The sequence below is a fragment of the Anabrus simplex genome, chromosome 6 (assembly GCF_040414725.1).
Source record: "Anabrus simplex isolate iqAnaSimp1 chromosome 6, ASM4041472v1, whole genome shotgun sequence".
In the NCBI taxonomy this organism is placed as follows: domain Eukaryota; kingdom Metazoa; phylum Arthropoda; class Insecta; order Orthoptera; family Tettigoniidae; genus Anabrus; species Anabrus simplex.
Window position 1 is genome coordinate 175030642 of NC_090270.1, and position 21950 is coordinate 175052591.

At 39.3% G+C, this 21950-nt stretch overlaps 1 protein-coding gene across 1 annotated transcript in view; it reads left to right on the plus strand.

Annotated features, from left to right (window-relative positions):
* The window catches only part of LOC136875623 (uncharacterized), a 91293-nt gene extending 72952 nt beyond the window's left edge, over positions 1 to 18341 (plus strand). The window contains exon 3 of the mRNA XM_067149161.2: positions 18193 to 18341. The gene's annotated coding sequence lies outside the window, so the exon portion shown is untranslated. The remainder of the gene's footprint in view (positions 1 to 18192) is intronic.
* Positions 18342 to 21950: the final 3609 nt, after the last annotated feature.

Sequence of the window (21950 nt, forward strand, 5' to 3'; positions counted from 1 at the left end):
CCGTAATTCTGCAGTGAAAAGGGATTCTTTAACGTGCCAGTAAATATACTGACCCGCGACTCTCGTAATTATCCAGTCTGATACATCAGTCAACTGCAGTGGGAATCCTTACCGTAATCTTGAACACGAGAGGATGGTTTTTCGGTTGTACTTTCCCTTCAAACAATACTTGTGCTTGAGAGCATAGGAAGCAAGCGATTAGCCAACTTCGCTACAAACACTCAGGAGTGAATAAAACAGTAATGGAAGGGCATCCATATAGAAAGGCATCTTTTATGATGATCACGGACTCCTTGAGGACTTTATCCATTGAGACTAGATATTTTTATTCAAACAATTACATGTATAGATACACCTGGTGCTGTACTATCGGTAGTAAAGCCCCTGGTGCATATTTTTCTACCGCGGTAGCTGGCAGCCTATAAGTGTGTACTGTCAGTCAACTGCTTTGAAACCCAAGACGGAGAGATCAAAGAGTCCTCTCTGTTTGTTATTAATGTTGTAACACTTTTGACGTCAGTTCCTGGAAAACTGTTGCTCGCACTTTATAAATACATAAGCAATTCATAATATTTTATATTACCTAGAGATCGGCTTCCTCACAAATTTCATGGTCCTTTTAAGCTAGCTAAAGCTGAACACAGTCTCTTCATTCATTAGAGTCGGGAGATAAAAGCAGCCTTTTTCTTAAGAACCTCGCTGCGGATGGAGTTCAGACGAGTGCCAAGTAAATCTTGAAGTTAACTGGAACCGTAATTGTGTGTCATCAAATCTGGCAACAAGTTTTAAAGTCTATGCTTCCGGGAGTGACTTTTGTTCCTGAGATACGGTAAGTGAATCATCAGCATGTCGTCTTCTTATTCATACATTTCCCTCCTCAGTCGTCTTCGCGTGTTGGATGAGTTGGCAAGGCGGTAGAGGCCGTTGCATTTGGGAGATGGTGATTTCCAATCTTACCGCCAGCAGCTCTCACACCAGGCGATTGCCGGGGCTGTACCTTAATGCAATCCACGGTTGCTAATTTGCTAGTCCCTGTCTTTTACCTATGCACCGTCACAGAAGATCTTGCTGCCTCGGTCGATCAGTTGTAAAGTATTCGACTTTAATGATCACAAGTTCGCAGATTTAATTCAGGCTGAATTAGTCGATTTTTGAAAGGTAGTTAAAAATCTTGTAGTACCATGGCATTGTTGTTGATAAGTTTAAGATCTCTGGTGGTGCAATCACTTTACCAAACATAGGAACCGTCCAGTGGAATTCCGATTTCGTTACTAGATAGGAGCACACTTGGAATGTCGAAATTGATAGTCACACCGCCTGCGTGGCACCACTTCAGAAGTTCTGCACCTCGGTAGCTGATGCCATACGATTATTATTATTATTATTATTATTATTATTATTATTATTATTATTATTATTATTATTATTATTATTATTACTGAAAAACAACCTGTATTAGTGTCATTGAGCATCATTTCTTCTCCTGTTCTATTTCATTAAAATAATAATTTTACGCCTCTTTTTCTACCCTCCCGGCTTCGCAGCTTGTGAGACGTAGGAATTACCCTGTGGCTCCAACTGAGTCTGACATGGCTTTCACTTAGGCTGCTTGAGTTTGGCTACTCTTTCATCTCTCCAATCTAGTCTCGCTTGGACAAGTCTTGTTCTCTTTCTAACCCTATAATATTAGGTTTGTGACTCCTACGGAGTCTTCCACTTATGACTCTTCCCGTACTTTACCCGACATTCTTATTCTTCGAGGGGCTTGAACATTTTTATTTTGTTATAACGAGAGGCTTATATACTTAATGGCCAGTCCCATAGTGTATGGGTTGCTTTGCATGCTTCTTACCGGAGGTCAAGGGTTCGCTACTCGGCCAGACTGAAAGACAGAACAGTGTTCACTCAGCCCCGTGAGTCAACGGAGAAACTGTATATTAGAGGCAGTGGTTTAAAAGAAAATAGAGGCAGTAGACCCGGTCACGAATAATAATAGTGTTATTGGTTTTACGATCCACTAAATATTTTTAGATTTTCGGAGATGCCTGGGTGCCGGAATGTGGTTCTACAAGAGTTCTTTTACTTGCCAGTACATCTACCAACACGATGCTGATATATTCGAACTCCTTCAAATACCACCGGACTGAGCCAGAATCGAACCCGCCAGCTAGCACTCAGAAGGTCAGAGCTCTTTCGCCTAAGCAACTCAGCTCAGCCATTCACGGCAACCAAGCAGTACGACTGAAGGTGTCGTCGTGTCGTTGACGTGACACACTGGTGCTTGTAGGTCATCTGGATAGGCAACAGTCGTCTTGATAGGCATTTAAATTATAATATATGCCATGGTTATTTTTAATATACTTCTTGATTTTTCCCATTCATGTAACGAGCCACCATTCTCTACTTTCTTCTCTTGCTTCAATCCTTCATTTTCATGTGCTCTTCCTTCTTCGTCTTGCTCTTTCGCCGTTCTTCTCGTTGTCAGACTGAGTGGTTCATACGATAGGGCCCAAGGTTATGGGTTCGATTCGAGCTGAATCCAGTGGTATTTGAAGGAGCTTTACCCGTATAATACGCCAACCTCTGTCGGTAGATTTACCGGCAATCTGAAAAAACTCCCATGGTACAAACTACCCGACACCTCAGTGTCTCCGAAAACCGCAAAAGTTGCTGGTGAAACGTATAAATACCAATATCTCATACTGTTCTCCCTTTCGTAGCATCTCATTTCTCTGAACAGACTGCGCTCTGGTGTTACGCGGTGCAGGATAAACCAGAAGAAATGGGGTTTCGAAGTGGACAGTACCTTGTGTGTATGTGGAGAAGAGCAGACCACAGCCCATTTGCTGCAATGCAGTTCATGCCCATTCAGCTGCACAACAGAAGACGTGGTTAAAGCGAAGCCGAATGCATTTGATGTTGCAAGGTTTTGGGCTCACATAGTTTAATGTGGCTCTTCGCCATTGGAGTATTGGAGTTTCATGTTTTTTCCTTATCTTTAATTTTAAACTTATTTATGCTTCTGAAACGATATAAATAAATAAATAAATAAATAAATAAATAAATAAATAAATAAATAAATAAATAAATAAATAAATAAATTTATCTGAAGTAATTAATCATATTATTCTTTGTGTGACTATTATAGGAAATATAATAAATTTGCATGCCCCAACTGAGTGGCCTTTCATGTAAATGTAATTCTATCAGCAAGTATTCTTGTCCATATTCTTATCTATCCTCATTACTTATTAATCCCCCTCTTGTCTTCTTGCTTTCTTTCCCTTTCCTCACATCTTATATCAGCTTATGTGGCCTGTACCGAACACTCTCACTGACTATTTTCTTCTTTCAAATTTTCAGCCTTATGTTTCTTCAAGTAGTAAGTTCAAGCGGCAAACCGCATTGAAAGGTTGTAGTCTATTCCCCTGAGAATTAAATAAAGATAAATTGAAAATGTTATTTATGATCTGTTCATTCACGTTATAAGTTTTATCATAATTAACTTTAATGTGTACTCAGCATAATTTGGCAACATTCTATTGCATGTTTGTTCTCCTAAAACAATTTGAAATGTGGAGGGTTCTAAGTACTTGGTAAATCTGTTGTTTCTAGATAGTACTAATCGTTATAAACTACAGATAAAAGCATGTTTATCACTTCATAGTCGTCTACGTGATATCTATCAAGATCGGTTATAATATTGACGAGAAATCTTGATTAAATACGTTAAAAATGTGAAATATGTGTGGACTATTTCCGAAATGTCTCAGTATCTTAATTTAGAGAAGGTTGAAGTCTACTGAAGAGGGAAATATCCAAGGCTGAGTGTAAGAGAGCCTACATACACGTTGAGAAAGTCGAGGGGGCTGAACGCCACGAGCCTCAGTCGAGTCCCTCTACTGCCTCCGTCTAACCCATATAAATTCAATTCTCATAAGATAATTTTATTAATGGGTCCACCTATTCAGTACCTGTCTTGTTAAAAAATTAATAAACATTCGTAACTTGTAATCCGTCTAGTCCATGTAAGTACATACATCCAGAGGATTGGAAATAGTGTGGTTTGACAGCATTCGCAAAAGGAGAACTACGCAAAATACCCAAATTCTGGACATTCACTTAGCCTATTTCTAACACCCATGCGGTATATTCACGCAAAATAAAACAGCAACAACAGTGACTGTGGCTCCGATAAAATTCCTACGTATATTTGTTACACCATGTTGTGGACCATTGCATGCTATTTTTGATCCATATCTATGGACATATCTAGCCAAAACATCCTTCTTCCTAACCCACTATTGCCTATATGTATGAAACTAGGTTGTGGAGTACAGACATGCGTCAGACGTTCAAACACACAGACACCTCTTCTTTCAGGCACTTTTAACAGAACGTTCCTTCAATATTTCATACGTGTGTTTGAAGTGTTGACTGAATTATCCAGTCCAGTGGCGCCTTACAGTTCTGGATGAAAATCAAAGAGCAGAGATACAAAGAAGAGATAGTTAATTTACCGTAAAGTAGCGAGTCCTCCCTGCAGGATGTGGAAATCCCCCACAACAGATGTAAGTCGCCGATACAGAAGATAGATGTAAGAACTAATGACATGAAAGGTAGCCCAAATGGCGAATTACTCTTTTACAAATTATTCTGGATAACATCCAAGGGACAGAGAATATATACTTCTAAAGTAATGTAAGGGGAGTAGTCTATGTCAATCATCTTAACGATCCATGACTCGATTTCTTTGAGGAATATGCTTGTGAAACTAGTGTACTTTGATGTGAGAAAGAAACTGTGACTCCAAAGGTAGAAACAGGCTTTGGTTAGACAGATGGACGTAGTGAAGAGAGGTATAGATGAACACTCTGTCCTGCCAAAGGTACTGTAGGCAGTGAACGCTGAAATCCGTAATAGTCTTGTGCATATGTATGTTTATAATGATGATGATGATGACGACGACGACTGGTTGCAACTGATATGGAAGTGACAGCAATTATAACTGATATGGACATGCGGGAACTGTTGTAAGAAGGTATTCGCCGTACGAAGATAAAAGCGAAGTTAGGAATGGACATTTAAGGTTGAACCAAGCCGTGAATATGAATCATCACGTGGATGTTCATGTAATGGAAAATGTTTTAATTATAAATTAAATTTAAATGTACCGAGCGAGTTGGCCGTGCGGTTAGAGTCGCGCAGCTGTGAGCTTGCATTAGGAAGATAGTTGGTTTGGACCCCACTGTCGGCAGCCCTGCGTTTGAGCGTTCAGTCTTCAAGCCTCTGTGAATGAACTGTGCTTCCTCAGTTCTCTATTTCCAAATACATTTGTGACAGTAGTTGCTTATATCCATCTCCCTTGCCAGAAACTCATTTTTATGCCTGCACTCAATGACCCTCAGTGCTCTAGCAGCTGGGCTTTGGCTATCATTTTGTCTATTTATGACTTGGGGTTAAAATAATATGGGCCTGATGTTCCTGAATTTGTGAGTAAATACGCTTAAGGTAATTAATACCGAGTCTAACTATCGCTCACTTTATTGTTGGTTTTAATTTGCTTTACGCCACACGGACACAGGTAGGTTTTATGGCGACGATGGAATAGGAAAGGGCTAGAAGAGGGAAGTGGCTGTGGCCTTAAGGTACAGCCCCAGCATTTGCCTGGTGTGAAAATGGGAAACCAGGGAAAACTATCTCAGGGCTGCCGACAGTGGGGTTCGAACACACTATCTCCTGGATGCGAGCTCACAGCTGCGCACCCCTAACCGCACGGCCAACTCGCCCGGTAAAATGCATATATGCGTAGGAATACTACAATAATAATAATAATAATAATAATAATAATAATAATAATAATAATAATACCATGGTAAGTTAATGTCAAGAAAGATATTTAAGAACTGGGCATAGAAGCAGAAGATGCATAAGTTCTATGTATTTTCAGAACAGCCATCAAGACTTTTGGGACTTTCTGGGACGAAAAACGGGCAACTGGTGCGACGAGGACGGAATAACGTCATGCTAAATACAGTCAGCTGATGAAGACGATGTGGGTCAAGCGAAAAAAAACAAATGCCAGAATGTAAAGGGATGCTTATCGTGGTCCCTAGTTGGCCGATTAGCGAAGTTGAATAATAATAATAATAATAATAATAATAATAATAATAATAATAATAATAATAATAATAATAATAATTGTTACGGGGATACCCATGGACCAGCAGAGGTGAAAGAAGGTGCCGGGGTGAATGGGTCTAACTATAAAATCAAAGTTAAATTAAAACTGTAACAAAGGTTATATATATTTTTGAATTTAAAAAATCAACAAATAACAATGTAATAGGTACCAGTAGCAATAAACAAGTCTAGGAAAGACAAGATTGGTGGTATAAACAGATCTTGGGCTTCAAGCCCTCACTTTAATTCCTGAGCTACACGCTCAACTTTACAAAGATCATAACTTTACTTAAGGGCAGAAATCCCCTAATACATGGAGCCCTAGTTCCAGCAATTACAGTACAATATCAGGCCTCCCCGAGGCACTTTTACAACACTAGAAAAAGAGCTAACGTGCTCTCAGTTCTCAAGCCTACTCAAGGCAATATCAGAAAATTACAATTACTAGCCATCAAGGCACAACTTACAAAATTTGAAACAGGGGTAAATAGTACCCAACCTATTGGGCCGTAGTAGAAAAGAACAGGTTAAGTAAATGGCCCGAAACACAGATAGAATGGAGGCGTGTATCTGTACTCAAGATATGAAGTCTGAAAACCTAAGGGGCACTAGGCCGATGAAACAGTGGCTATTCCCAAACCATGGAGGTGACTCGTATAAGAATACTTTAAGACATTACGGAAAGGAAGAAAACCAGTTACAAAACGTAGTCACCTCAAACCAATATGAAGGGGAGCTCGAGAGGCTACATCACTCTCTATCCCCGAATTACAGTTAGAGATTTTATGAAATTTTTACATTAACCGGCAGAACTTACATTTTAGAGAAGTTGGTTACATAGTTAAGGCTTCGGACCTTTCCCTCAGGTTAAACTGGGAGCTAGCAAAAAGTAAGATGTTAGATGGCCGGCCATTGCCTTGCTGAAGAGCTGCTGCCTGATGAAAGAGGCGCCTCCCGCCTCCTGCTTGACACACACACTAAGTTAGATGACGATCAATTGGCCAAGATACGTGAAAATCCGCAGTTTATAAACCCTCGGGGAAAGTTCGAAACCTTTCATGAATAATCAAGACACACCCACAGAGTTTTATTGGTCAAATTTAAAAGTGACACTCAGAATCGAAGAAGAAATCCGGGATTGGTTGGAAATTAATTACAAAAATTAGGGATTGGCTGGATTAAAACTGGCGGAAAAGAAAGATAAATATTGCCAACCAAAACATAAATGAACATCAATTAGTAAAAAAACTTATGAATACAAAACTTCTTCAAAAAAGTTCTTTCACTTCGCACCAGGGTGCATGATCATAGTTTTCTAGCAGTGACATCTATGAGAGAATGTCCAAATTTCTTGATGAACGGAAAACAAAAACAAGTTGAAATTCACACAGTACTGGAAACTTCACAATAACAAAATTACGTCGAATTACAGTAGTGACATCTTCTGAGTAAAGGTTTAAATAGGTCTAGTTTCAAGTTCACTGTTTCTCCTGTAGAGGAGTTATTTTTAGGCGCAAAATTTAAATGCGCAGCGTTGGGGTGTACCTCCCGGTACAATAATAACAAAGCGGAGGCGGGACAGGTTTTTCTCCGGGTACTCCAGTTTTCCCTGTCATCTTTCATTCCAGCAACACTCTTCACTATCATTTCGTTTCATCTGTCAGTCATTAATCATTTCCTCAGGGGAGTGCAACAGGCTTCGGCAGCCGGCACAATTCCTAACCTCGCCGCAAGATGGGGGGCTTCATTCATTCCATCCCTGACCCGGTCATTGACTGAAAAATAGGTTGTAGGTTTTCTTTTCAGTTTCACTTATAGTTCATATTAGTTCATTTATGTTATTCAATCACAGTCGAAGTTTCTAGTACCGTTATTCACAAATTTAGAAATATTGCAAGACATTAGATCTATTAAGAAAGAGTACGTAACCAAAAATGACAGGAAATCTAATTTCTTGCTTGTGTTATTTAATTGATGTGTCGTTATGTTAATTTTCTATTTAATTGCTGTGTCGTTATGTTAATTTTCTACAGAAGTCTGATTATTATTAGTAGCACTATTAATTTATCTCTATAAGTAACATTATAGTTTTGTTCTGTACAGCGTGCACTTCTAATTTTTTGCCTCTTATTTCGCTGTTATCTTCACTTTTTTTTTCTGTCTGTCAATATGTCTGTTACGACATCACGGGGAATCGGCTTAAACAGAATTTGCCCAAACTCGATATTGAAGTTCGGAGATAGCCGGGTTGTACACTATGTCTATGCTATGTATCACTTGATTAGTACTCACTTGATTAGTATGCAGTGACGTAACGATATTAAGGCGGACAAACCTGTATCGAAAATAAATAAATAAGTAAATAATAGAAGTTGTACAAACTTCAATTTTTTTATGCTTGAGCTGTTTTTATTGTACGAGGGAGATATTCACGATTATTACCGTTATTCACCAATTTCGAAATATCGCAAGACATATTAGATCTATTAAGAAAGTGTACGTAACCAAAAATGACAGAAAATCTAACTTCCGATATTCTTATCTGCATTTTCACCGTGTGAGTTGAAATAGATGAGATAATCACGAATTTAGGGTTTCCTAGCTGATGTACCAGTGCTTTGCTACGGAATTCTCAGAAAGACTGTTTTCCCAACTGAAGTAAGCATAGGTAATTACAATGACCTCAGTAGGAATGTAGCGAATGCAATGTTATCATATAAAATGCCCGATCAAATGAAAAACCGCACATTTTCTGACTTTTAACGAACAGTACTACGGTGCCGATCTAACAGTTCCAAAGTTCCAGTGCTGGAATGACCAGGCCGCAGAGAGCCGCGAACACTCCTCTGCCATTATTACGTTAAATGTGCACACTGCTTATTCCAATCAGTGCCTCAGAGTGGGGATTGAATAGCTGGAATGCTATCATGAACCAGTGTGTTACGTACCAGTAGTATCAGAAAATTTATGAACCAGAGAAATGGCATGCTAAAGAAGAGAGAGATCTAACTCCCCAGCTACTTACCGCCAATATTCAGGCAGGTTGTTATATTCGGTACGTTGCAGTAATCCCATCTATCTGAGATGAATGGCAGCAGAAGACGCAAAGCACATCACAACAAACAATGATCAATGTAATGTTATTGTTGATCAGTTTTATGAGCTTTCTATATTGTAGGCCTTCACATTTAGTTTTCTTCCGACTCTGTGATATTAGGGCATCTTATAAAATTATTTACAGGGTAAAGAATGTAGTTCCTTTTTCCCCGACTTTACATACCAATTTTCATTAAATTCTGTTTACCCATTTTCTCGCGACTCGGTGCTGATATGGACTTAGCAACAAAAATCCAAATTCATGAATATCTCTTTCACAGCCGGTACGGCAATAATGTATAAGACATAAATGATCGGTAATTTAAAACTATATCACTTTAGTTATGAAGTATTTATCGATAGGACCACTAATAACATAAATATTTGAGAATTAAATTTTAGGCCTTCCCCTAAACTACCATTTCACTCAGCGTGAATAAAATTATTTATGGCCTAGATTGTAGAGACGTATTCCCCGACTTTATATATCGATTTTCATTAAATTCTCTTGAGCCGTTTTCTCGTGATGCGCGTACAGACAGACAGACAGACAGACAGACAGACAGACAGACAGACAGACAGACAGACAGACAGACAGACAGACAGACAGACAGACAGACAGACAGACAGACAGACAGAAATGACGGAAAATTAAAAAGCGCGTTTCCTTATCACCGTGGACACGACCGATACAGAAATACCATTCCTTTTAAATTCTGAGCAATGTACAGACAAAACTCTTATGTATATACTGTAGATTGTTACCGAAGTCCACTGTGAGTATCACAGACTTGAAAATTTGCTTAGTCGTCATGGTAATAACAATAATTTCGTTTCGTGTGGGTATTTCTAGCCGAGTGCAGCTCTTGTAAGGCAGACCCTCCAATGAGAGTGGGCGGCATCTGCTATGTGTAGGTAACTGCGTGTTATTGTGGTGAAGGGTAGTGTTATGTTTGGTGTGTGAGTTGCAGGAATTTTGGGGACAGCACAAACACCCAGCTCCCGGGCCACTGGAATTAACCAATGAAGGTTAAAATCCCCGATCCGACCGGGAATCGAACCCGGGACGCTCTGAACAGAAGCCCAGTACTCTGACTATTCAGCCAACGATTTGGACAGTCGTCATGGTTATGAATTAACTGGATGGTGGTTGTCATGATTATTTCTATAACCTGCAACACCGCGAGGTTTTTAGCTCCTTTCGCTTAGAAATGTAATGAAGATAATCGAAACAATGAGAAAAAACGTGAAAGAATGATCTCTCCTCCCAATGATGGGGGGGGGGGGGGGATTATTAAAGGAGCGGACGGCTGCAAGCCTAGACATCGAACGCCATAATATCGCTGAGTCGGAAGAAACTAAATGCGCTGGCCTACAAAGTCCTAAGCCTCTAAAGCTTATTAACAGCAAGTTTTTTCTCGATTTGCTTTACATTGCACCGACACAGATAGGTCTTGTGGTGACGATGGTATAGGGAAGGGCTAGGAATGGGAAGGAAGTGACCGTGGCCTTAATTAAGATACAGCAGCAGAATTCGTCTGGCCTGAAAACAGGAAACCACTTAAAACTGTCTTCAGGGCTATCGACAGTGGGGTTCGAACCCACTATCTCCCGAATGCAGTTAACAATAACTGCCTATAGTTGTTAGTTGAGGCATGCTGTTTTTCATCTGCTGCCGATTGGTAGTCGGTATTACCGTGCAATATTACGGGAACTAACCCATCGACGGTGGACACAAAACGAGTGAATAAATAAATAAATAAATAAATAAATAAATAAAATAAATAAATAAATAAATAAATAAATAAATAAATAAATAAATAAATAAATAAATAAATAAATAATACAATTGTGCAGAATGCGAATTCGACTTGGATGGAAGTCCTAGAGAGCTACTTGCAAGAATTTTCACAGTAAGATAGAGCCTGTCTGAGGCCCAGAGTTAAATGAGGAGAGCGTGGCTGGGCTGTGCAGGTGCCTGCCGCCGCGCCGTCGTGTGAGGATGAGCGGGAAGGACGCGCTGCAGACCAAAACCTCCTGAATGACATTAGCAGCTGCACGCCCACTGTTGCCACATCCCTTCTGTCGTGATTGTTATTAGCACGCTGATCACGGCCTCCTGGCTAGTCATATCTCAAGCTGCTTCAAAGGACGTTAATTATTTCACACTCTAGCTTGCGAAATTTCTAAGCTTTACGTACCAATTAGTAAATGCAATTTGTTATTGTTATGAATAGGAGAAATACAACATTTTTTAAATTTTAACTGTCGGTTGAACAATAAATAATTACTTTTAAGAAGTTGTATAATGTATTCTTACTGTTCGGAATTCTTGGCGAATTGATATCGACACGAGTATTTAAAGATACCTAGCATCCTTCATATCGCGCCAATTTAGTGCCCTAGTGACAACATGATCCCTAACGTTAATGTAAAAGATGACTCCGAATACTTTTCGAGTGATAAATAGTTGCTCTTATGCGTCCTATTTAATCTTCCCTTTACGATGTTGTACGTCGTAAATACAAAATTGTTTGCCATGAGATTTCATGTTGCAATGCTGAATACTCGTTAAAACTCTTTGCAGATAAGTAATAATAATAATAATAATAATAATAATAATAATAATAATAATAATAATAATAATAATAATAATTTCGGAAACCTAACAAATGCAGCAATACAAACAAATCTTTTGGAAGAAAAGCCAGCAAAACAGGATTGAGAATTTCTGTAGAGAATACCAAATGTATTACGAACGTAAAACTGCTCAGAAATTATTTAGTACCCTAGTGACAACATGATCCCTAACGTTAATGTAAAAGATGACTCCGAATACTTTTCGAATGATAAATAGTTGCTCGTATACGTCCTATTTAATCTTCTCTTTACGATGTTGTACGTCGTAAATCTATTGGTCGAATAGAGAAAGTGAAGAAATTCAAATATCTGGGGGTGGTAATTCAAGAAAATGGTTTAGAAAAGTCGGCTATAGAAGAAAGGATACGCAAGACGAAAAGGGCATATGGAAATGAAAAGTGAAAATCCACAGCCTGTTTCCAGTCATTCGACTGGGTCAGAAATGGAATGAATGAAGCCCTAGTGACAACAGGTGAAGTGAAATTATATCGGAGAGTGTTGCTGGAATGAAAGATGACAGGGAAAGCCGGAGTACGCGGAGAAAAACCTATCCCGTCTCCGCTTTGTTCAGCACAAATCTCTCATGGCGTGAATCGGATTTGAACCACGGAACCCAGCGATGAGAGGCCGGCGCGCTGCCGGCTGAGCCACGGAGGCTCGGAAAGGGCATATGGTATTACAAATATTTTTACAATAAAAAATGCTTATCGAGAAAAGTCTTAAAATAAGGTGCTGTACTATATACATTAGTGAAACCGGAATGTCTATATGCGAGCGGATACAGTAGTGAAATCGTTATATATATACGCGAGCGGGTACAGTAGTGAAACCGGTATATATACGCGAGCGGGTACAGTAGTGAAACCGGTATATCTATATGCGAGCGGGTACAGTAGTGAAACTGGTATGTCTATACACGAGCGGATACAGTAGTGAAACCGGTATATCTATATGCGAGCGGATACAGTAGTGAAACCGGTATATCTATATGCGAGCGGATACAGTAGTGAAACTGGTATGTCTATATGCGAGCGGGTACAGTAGTGAAACCGGTATATCTATATGCGAGCGGATACAGTAGTGAAACCGGTATATCTATATGCGAGCGGATACAGTAGTGAAACTGGTATGTCTATATGCGAGCGGGTACAGTAGTGAAACCGGTATATCTATATGCGAGCGGGTACAGTAGTGAAATCGGTATATCTATATGCGAGCGGATACAGTAGTGAAATCGGTATATATACGCGAGCGGGTACAGTAGTGAAACCGGTATGTCTATACGCGAGCGGACGCCTAGTATTACACTGCAGGTTAGATAACCTTGAAATATTAGAAAGAAGAATCATTAGAAAAATCCTGGGTCCATTGAAAAGGGCAGAATTGTGAAAATTAAGAAGTAATCAGGAAATCTATCAGAGCATAGAAAATACAACGGAAAAAAGTGAGACTGTAATTTTTGGGCATATTTTTAGGATGTACAAAAACAGATCAACAGTCCTTTCGGACAACCGACTGCAATTGAAATTATTCGAACAAATGCAGAAATAAACAGAAGTTAAAATACCTTCGGGAGAAAAAGTCAACAACCTGGATTCAAGAAATCAAGAAAGATTTGGAAAAATAATATAAGAGAAAAATCAGAGATAGAGGTATTTTTTAGAAATAAAGTGTTACATATGGAAGGAATTCAGGACAAAAGGGAAAATAAAAAGGAAGAGGAAACATCAAAGGCTAAGAAATTGAAATTGGCAATGGTCCCTAGCAGGCCGTAACAGGAAGATGATGATGATGATGATGATGATGATGATGATGATAATAATAATAATGTGTTCTCACCTCTGTGTCACAGCTATTTTGATTTGACGCCATTTATGATGCCTAACGTCAATTTTGACGTTCCGTTTTACTCTATCAGTTGGCAAAGAAACCGGAACTCCGCTGTTGGGCAAGCGACTTTTGGCTGAGTTTATAATTTCTTTCTTTCTAATAAACAGATGCGTCACCATAAATATTACACATATCAACTTTGTACGACATGAAATGCCAAATGAACCTTTTTCCGCCCTTCAGACACCCATCTACATCTGAAGTTATTCGAACGAAAGCAGAAATGCAAACAAGTTAAAATATTACAGGAAGGTTTTGAGAGTAGATTGGAGTCAAGTGCAACGAACTACAGAAGTGAATGAACCGGATAATTTCTCTTGAAAAGTCACAAAATTCACATCAAAATAGTGAACACCCAAAAAACACAAACGAAACTACCTACATCAAAATAGTGAACACATAAAAGGCATAAACGAAACTATAACACTTTATACGGATTTATAAGGGAAGCATTTGCCACATATAAGTTTCGCGTTTACATGGCTGTTCAAATAGTGGTCGCTGAGAGGAATACGTTAGAACATAATTTGCTCTAAATTATATTTGGAGCAAGTTTTAATTTTCCCAGAAACGAACAGAAAGCGAATGTTTTTCATCATAAGTTCCAATCTTCTTCAAAACTTCCTTCCTTTCAGCACATGAAACTGTGTACCCAGACTACTTCTCCTGGTTCTTCCTCCTCACTGAAGGTTGGCGGCCACCATGGAACGATTTTTCCTATTTTGCGCTTCCCGGAGTGGGATTATCAGTTGCATCAGGATTTGTCACATCAGAATGTGACCAAAATAGGATACTTCCCTGCAATTTGCGAGGGCAAAGATTTGTACGCACACTGCGAATTCCTAATTTGATCCAGAACTCTCTATAGTTGTTTTCACATGATGCAGTGACAGACAGACGACAGACAAGAACTGAAATCAACCTGATTTTGAACTCATCATCTTACTTCGATCCATACCATCACTCTCATCAGCTAATTGGCTCATGTTTGTATACTCAGTCGCAGTTGACACACAGCTCTCTAAGTACAGTAGTTTGTTTTCGGGATGTGAATACATTTCTCTTGTGCTGTTCTGTGGTTTGGGTCTTTGAAGCAAGATGTGTTTACAGTACTGGTGTAGGAAAACAGACAATAAATTTAGTGATGTAATACGCCAAGTTAGTGATGCATGTGTGGTGGTGATTGTTATTTTAAAGCGAATAGAGCAAGAAGAACAGTTCCCAGTAAATGTCCTTCCAGGGCCTATTTTGCACTCTTTCGCAGTATTCTTCAATATGGAAGTCTACTGTGGTAAAAATGCTGACGAATTTCTGAAGTTTTACTTTTCCAGAACACGGTATTCCGTATTACAAAATTGCCCATGATTGCCCAATGTAGGCGTCTTTTTATTGAAGTTTTTGTCATGTTTGTTGTGAATACATATATTTAAAATGCACTTCTCGAGAAAAACAAAATAAAAATAAAATATAGAAAAATTAAACAAATATATACGAGTTCATTTAACCAATTCGATGTACCTCGTTATAGGTTACAAAAGACAGGTTCAAGCCATTTCATTGTTCAGTTAAAAATGCATAATAAACGACCATCAGATCTGAAAGAACTGCCATTCAATATATTCAGAAATAAGATTACTTTTTACTGATTGCATGGATACTTTGAAATTACATATTGTTCTGAGTTTGTGGATGTAAATTTACGCTTTTATTTTCTTTGACAATATCCATTATATCTAATCTACATAATGACTGCATACTTTGTGTTTTATTTTAACAACAGCGAAGTTATCAACTCCGTAGGTGTAAGTTTATACTGTAGGTTAAATTACACGATAAGATAATTTGAGATTACTTGACTTTATATACTTTGTAATATGTAAAAGGAACCAAGGGCCTTATCCGAACCTGGGCGTTGGCGACCTAGTCAGTACTCAGCTAAGCCAGAAGCCATTGATCAAGCATCCTGAGCCATAGTTTATTTGCGGTAGGGTGGCCAATTCCTTTCCTCTCCTCCTCTAACCAACAGCACGTGAGCTATTCAAATTGCTGACCACGTCCAATGTTGCTTAACTTCGGAAATCTCATGTTTCAACATGGCTACGCCGTTGGCGTAATTACATGCAGGTTTTAAATTGCAATAATCATAACAGTCATTAGTTATGCTTGGTAAGGAAAATGTTTTACGTCCCAAAACCAAACATCATGACGCAATAACCCTGAAGAGCCATGGCCTACCAAGCGGCCGCTGCTCGGCTCGAAGGCCTGCAGATTACGAGGTCTCGTGTGATCAGAAGGATAAATCCTCTCGAGCGTTATTGTTGGCTTTCTAGACCGGGATTTTACGTCCCACTAACTACTTTTACAGTTTTCGGAGACACCGAAGTGCCGGAATTTTGTATTACAGGAGTTCTTTTGTGAGCCGGTAAATACACCGTCATGAGATTGAAGTTTAATATATGAGCACCTTCAAATACCGGGATCGAAGCCACCATCCTGGGTTCAGACAACCAGCTCTCTACCGTCTGAACCTGGCACAAGACAACAATAAATGACATTTATTGATTTCAAACCCGATAATAATAATAATAATAATAATAATAATAATAATAATAATAATAATAATAATAATAATAATAATAATAATAATAACAACAGGCGCAAAGTGGTCCAAAGGAAGAAGATATGAATGAATTCTTCACCAAGATGACAGAATACTCTAAATCAAGAATCTTAACCGTGGTTCTAAGTTGCCGAAACGATAATATGATAATAAGACTAATGATAATTATAATGCAACAATTCTAATAATAGCAATGATGTTATATTCAACGTACTTTCAATACATTTTAGGAGTCACCAGGATGACTGTATTTTGTCTACAGTACATATTTAACGTGATGAAAGGGAACGACACTGAACTCTCCTATCAGCCGGAGTGAAACTCCCTTCAAAAGGTCAACGATTAACCAATTACACAGTTGAGGCCGGGCGAAACCTGAATTTTTTTGAAACCTGAGATGGTATACTAAATGTTGCATACGTATTGTAAGAATCTTAAGCTTATCTTAAACATTTATGTGTTTGCTAAATCCATCCTATCTCATTTTAGGTTTTGACCAGTGGTGGGAGATCGAATTCCTCAGGTGAAAATTCTAACTTCGGCCGTCCGAATTGAAAGTCAATAGCTTAGCCTCTGTGCTAATAATTACAGCCCCTTCCCCACTCAACTTTCCGCTCACAACTAATAAATTAATACTATACCATGTTTCAAATTATACTTTCCAATTCTTTTTTATGTTAGTGACAGAACGAAAACAAACAAACCCCTTGCCACTGCAAGTCCTGATGGGGCTTGGCCTATCAGCCGATTACTGCACAGCTCGAAGGCCTGCAGATTATGTGACATTTAGTCAGTGCGACCAATCCTGTTGGTCGTTATTTTTAGCTTTCTAGACCGGGATCGATCTCACCATCAGACTGCTCCTCAGTTGTTTCGTCGGCTGAATGGACCTCGAACTAGCCCACACCCCTACACCATGGGGATGACAGAATGAAAGAGATGAATATCTGCACAAATGTAAGACTTTATATTGCAAGTGGTTTAACGTCGCACTAACACATGGGAGGTTTTCGGGGATACCGGAGTGGGTAAGGGCTAGGATTAGGAAGGAAGCGGCCGTTGCCTTAATTAAATTACAGCCCAAAACATTTGCCTTGTGTGAAAATGGGAAACCGTGGAAAACCACTTTCAGGATTATCGACGGTGTGATTCAAGCCCACCATCTCCCGAATTCGGGCTCACAGCTACGCAACACCTAACCGCACCGCCCCCTCACTCGGAAAATATAAGGCAAGTTCAAGATAAAGTTGGGTGTTATTACGCGTATCAGTCTACGCCTAGTCTTTCAGCAACTTTCAGCTACCCGATGCATGGACACAGACATGTGTATGAGCCTTAGATTCAGAGATTGTTACTCTGTTACCATCTTGATGAGATCGAGGTAATAGCGCTAATGCTTCGAACTCGAGGTACTGTGCCAGCCTTCTTCATCAAGTTCTGGAAACAGTTCAGTTTACCAAAGGACAGGATTTCAGACCTTATATCTATAAAAACGCGGTTCAGTGGGAATAGTGAAATCTCATATCTATAACCTGTGAAGGTCATTTGTAATAGATTTTTAGCCTGCCTTTAACCAGCCTACGGATGACGCGTGTTAGTTGTCAGCTTTGTCGCTTGTACATTATTCGGTACATTATTTTACATTTGACTATTGTACGCTTTGTCCATTGTTGGTAGCCTGTATATACTGAAAGTTGATGGTTAAATAAATCATATTTCTCTTTTGTGCTGTTTCTAATTTTTCTCCTGTTGTTTCTTTCCAGAGTATCGACAACAGCAGTGACCTGATATCAAACGAGCAGCTTCCAGCGTTTATTGGACTTTTCCCAGCAGAAAAGTTGTGTACCAAATAAAGATGAGATTCTTACTTGTATTTTATAAGAAAAATGTAATAAAATATCGCCTTATATAACGGGTTTCTTTCATGAACAGTCCTGAAGAATCCTCGAAACGATAACTAAAATAAGTCTTGAAGACTCTTCATTATTATTATTATTATTATTATTATTATTATTATTATTATTATTATTCAAGCCCTTTATATTAATGTGGCAGTGTTTCAAATGAATGTTGTGTAATACAATACCATATTACCTCAATTCATTGTGAAATTTGCTTCGCAGGTTTAATTCTTAATTTCTAGCTGCCTCTGTGGATCAGTGGTAGAGTGTCGGCCTCCGGATCCCAAGAAAGCGGGTTCAAACCCGGCAGAGGTAGTCTGATTTTTGAAGGGCGGAGAAAAATCCATTCGTCACTCCATGTCGTACGATGTCGGCATGTAAAAGATCTCTGGTGACACATTTGGTGTTAACCCGACAAAATTAATTAAATCTCAGCCATAGACGCCCAAGAGAGTTTCGGTTTACTCGGTCTGCCATCTGGTGGGCCTAGAGTAAAACGGAACGTCGAAATTGACGAGCAGACAGCCAGATGGCGACAACTTAAAATGTCTACGCACGGTAGCTGAGGCCATACGATTATTATTATTATTATTATTATTATTATTATTATTATTATTATTATTAATTTCTCAAAGACCTTTACATCAAGTCTTAGCAATACTGAGGTCACTCAAAGACCTTTTACTTTGCAGTCTTAGCACCGTAGCGATTTCTCTTTTTCGACTTACAAAGAACTTAACTTCAAGTCCTAGTTCTATCATCGTTTAATTCTTTATGTCCCTCAAAAACTATTATTTTGTGACCTTAGCACAAGCGTGAAAGAGCTGTCGCTCTAGCGTAACATTTTAACGCAAAAAATGTATCCGGTATTCTATGCCAAAAAAAAAAAAATTAATTGGAATATGAAAGGATATTACTTTAATGCATGGTTGTACTTAAAACGACCTCTCCGTTGTTTGATTATCATAAACTGTTATATCATTAGTCTTACTGTAGTCCATCGATGCTATTTACAGGGAGGACTGTTTTCAATCTGCTTTTTTATGTCCTGAATTCCACTTGCATTCTGTAGTATTTTTGAAACGAAAAGTCATATTCCTACGGTTTGAATTCCATGTAAAACTGGAAGTCCCGTGGCTATGATCCTGATATCAACACACGTAAAACTACAAACTTTGTTGTTTTTAAAATCCACAAATGTGAGGCCACAACGTATTTGGAAGAATTGATTTTGGTAGACCAACATCAACAAAACAAATCCGTTACAGACAGCTCATTAAGTGGTCTTGGCCTGCAGATTTTGAAGTGTCACGTGGTCAGCATGATGATAGCCTCACCCGTATTGCTTCGCTTCCGTGACCATACCATTGTCTCTCCTATCAAACGACTCCTCACTTGGTCTCACGAGTCTTAAGTGAACCCCGTTCCAACTCTCAGTCCGGAATTAAAATCGCTGGACTAAGCGGGAATCGATTCTGATTCCTCCAAGAAAGAAGAAGGCACGCTATTCCTTCATTACGGGGCTGGCCAGACTAATATAAACAGTAGTTACATTTTAACATTTAAGAATATTCAATGTTTAATTTTTCTTTAGATCCGCATTTGCATGGAGATTTCTTCTAAATTTCGTGTCTGGTGCGTTTTCTTCTCGAAAACCTTCGTCGATAGACATAACAGTCTATAGTGAATATGTATGTACGAATACATGTACGTATGTATGTATGTATGTATGTATGTATGTATGTATGTATGTATGTATGTATGTATGTATGTATGTATGTATGTATATCATAGCATTTATATATTTAATGTAGATAAAACAATATTTGCGCCGACTGGCGAACTTATTTTGAAGGTACACCTTGTTCTCAACGGTTGGATCACATTGTCTAAAAGTCTTCGAAATGAGCATACCTGTCAGGCAGATTCATGTAAAAATCTAGTTCCCCTTTCATCACGCCGTTAATTCTAGTCCTTTCATACCTTGCACATTTCCAGAGGATATTCCATACATTGGATCTTTCTTCGGGGAAATGTTCCAAAACTTTTGGTTGCATGTATGATGTTGTGCAATCTGTAAGCAGTACACCAGTACTGAAACTCCCTCCGTAAACCGCAATACGATCAGGTATTTCATCTTCCTCACAAGGAATTGAACTCATGCCCTTTTGAATAAATTGACTCGTTAGGCAGTCACAGGCAGAAAGAGTAGTTTGAATCAGGTGTAGGGTTGGGTAAGATACGCCAGGACTGGAAATAAGGTATTGTCCGAGCAATTATTTGGAGTGGGTGTCGAAATGATGGAAAGAATTCATATTGAGGTACCGAGCGGGTTGGTTCTGCGGTACGGCCATGTAGCTGTCAGCTTGCATTCGGGAGGTGGTGGGCTCGAACGCCACCATCGACAACTCTGAAGATGCTTTCCCGTTTTCACATAAGGTAACTGCGCGAGCTGTTCCTTGATTAAGGTCACGGACGCTTCGTTCGTGGGAGGCATAATAGCCGATTAGCATCGCCACAGGCTTCTCACCAAGGTAGCCGAGGTTCGAATTCCGGCTAATACATGTGGATTTTTGAAATGAAAAGTCACATCGCTGCGGTTCGGTTTTCACGTAAAAGTGGAGGTCCCGTGGATTCGGTGACGGTGTTTTAACATGTAAAACAGGTCGCAAGAGTTTTGAAGTCTCATAAGCGCTGGTGCTAACTTGAATCCAAGGCGAGAGCCAGCGTTGCGCTGCGGTGGACCAGGCACACTTCGCCAGTGATACCATTTCTTTTCTATTCGTTATGGTATGAAGTCTGCCTGCTGTCGTTTCTTGATGGATGCAGTACTTTTGCATCCATCTCTTGGCACAGGCTAGAGTAAAGTGTAGCTTCCACCGAAGTCCCAGTCAAGACCCATGGCTGTGATAATATGGAAGTTGCTGGGGTATGGGTAGTGCTGAGTAATGACATTCGGAACACGACTAGTGCATCTGAGTGTTATGAAAGGTGCTGCTCATAGGGTCAGTCGTGCTGCAATAGTACTTTCTGACCCAGTGAGGAAAGCAATGGCAAACTACCTCACCCCTCATCTTGCCTAGTACGCCTCATCTTGGTGCTGCCATTGGTTTTTTGGGGTTTCCTTATAACCGCATAACCTTTGGTGCTGCTATTTGAGGATCCAACCAGCCTCTGGGCTGATGACCTAACCGACAGACAGATTGTATGAAGATAAAGACATTGGGGAAAATACTCTTTTAGTCCTATAGAAAGAGAAAATGGGGACTGGAATAATTTTCGAAGGGCGATGTTCGGTACTTTCACAACTTCATTGAAATCATTTAAGAAAAGGCTAGGTAAACAATTGCTCGGGTATCTGCCACCTACGCGACAGCCGTAAATGAGTGGTAAATAATATTGGTAAGAAAGAAAGAAAGAAAGAAAGAAAGAAAGAAAGAAAGAAAGAGCCCCGACAGTATAAATATTTTCCGACTTGTGTGCTTGTCGCTTGCTGTGAATATGAAGGACAATGATCATTGCAGGTAAGTTCTCAATTTATAAGAGGCATAACGATAGTTTCAGCGGTGAAAATTGCTGAAAGCAGTACCGTGCAATTTTTTTCGGCGAACGGCTGGTGT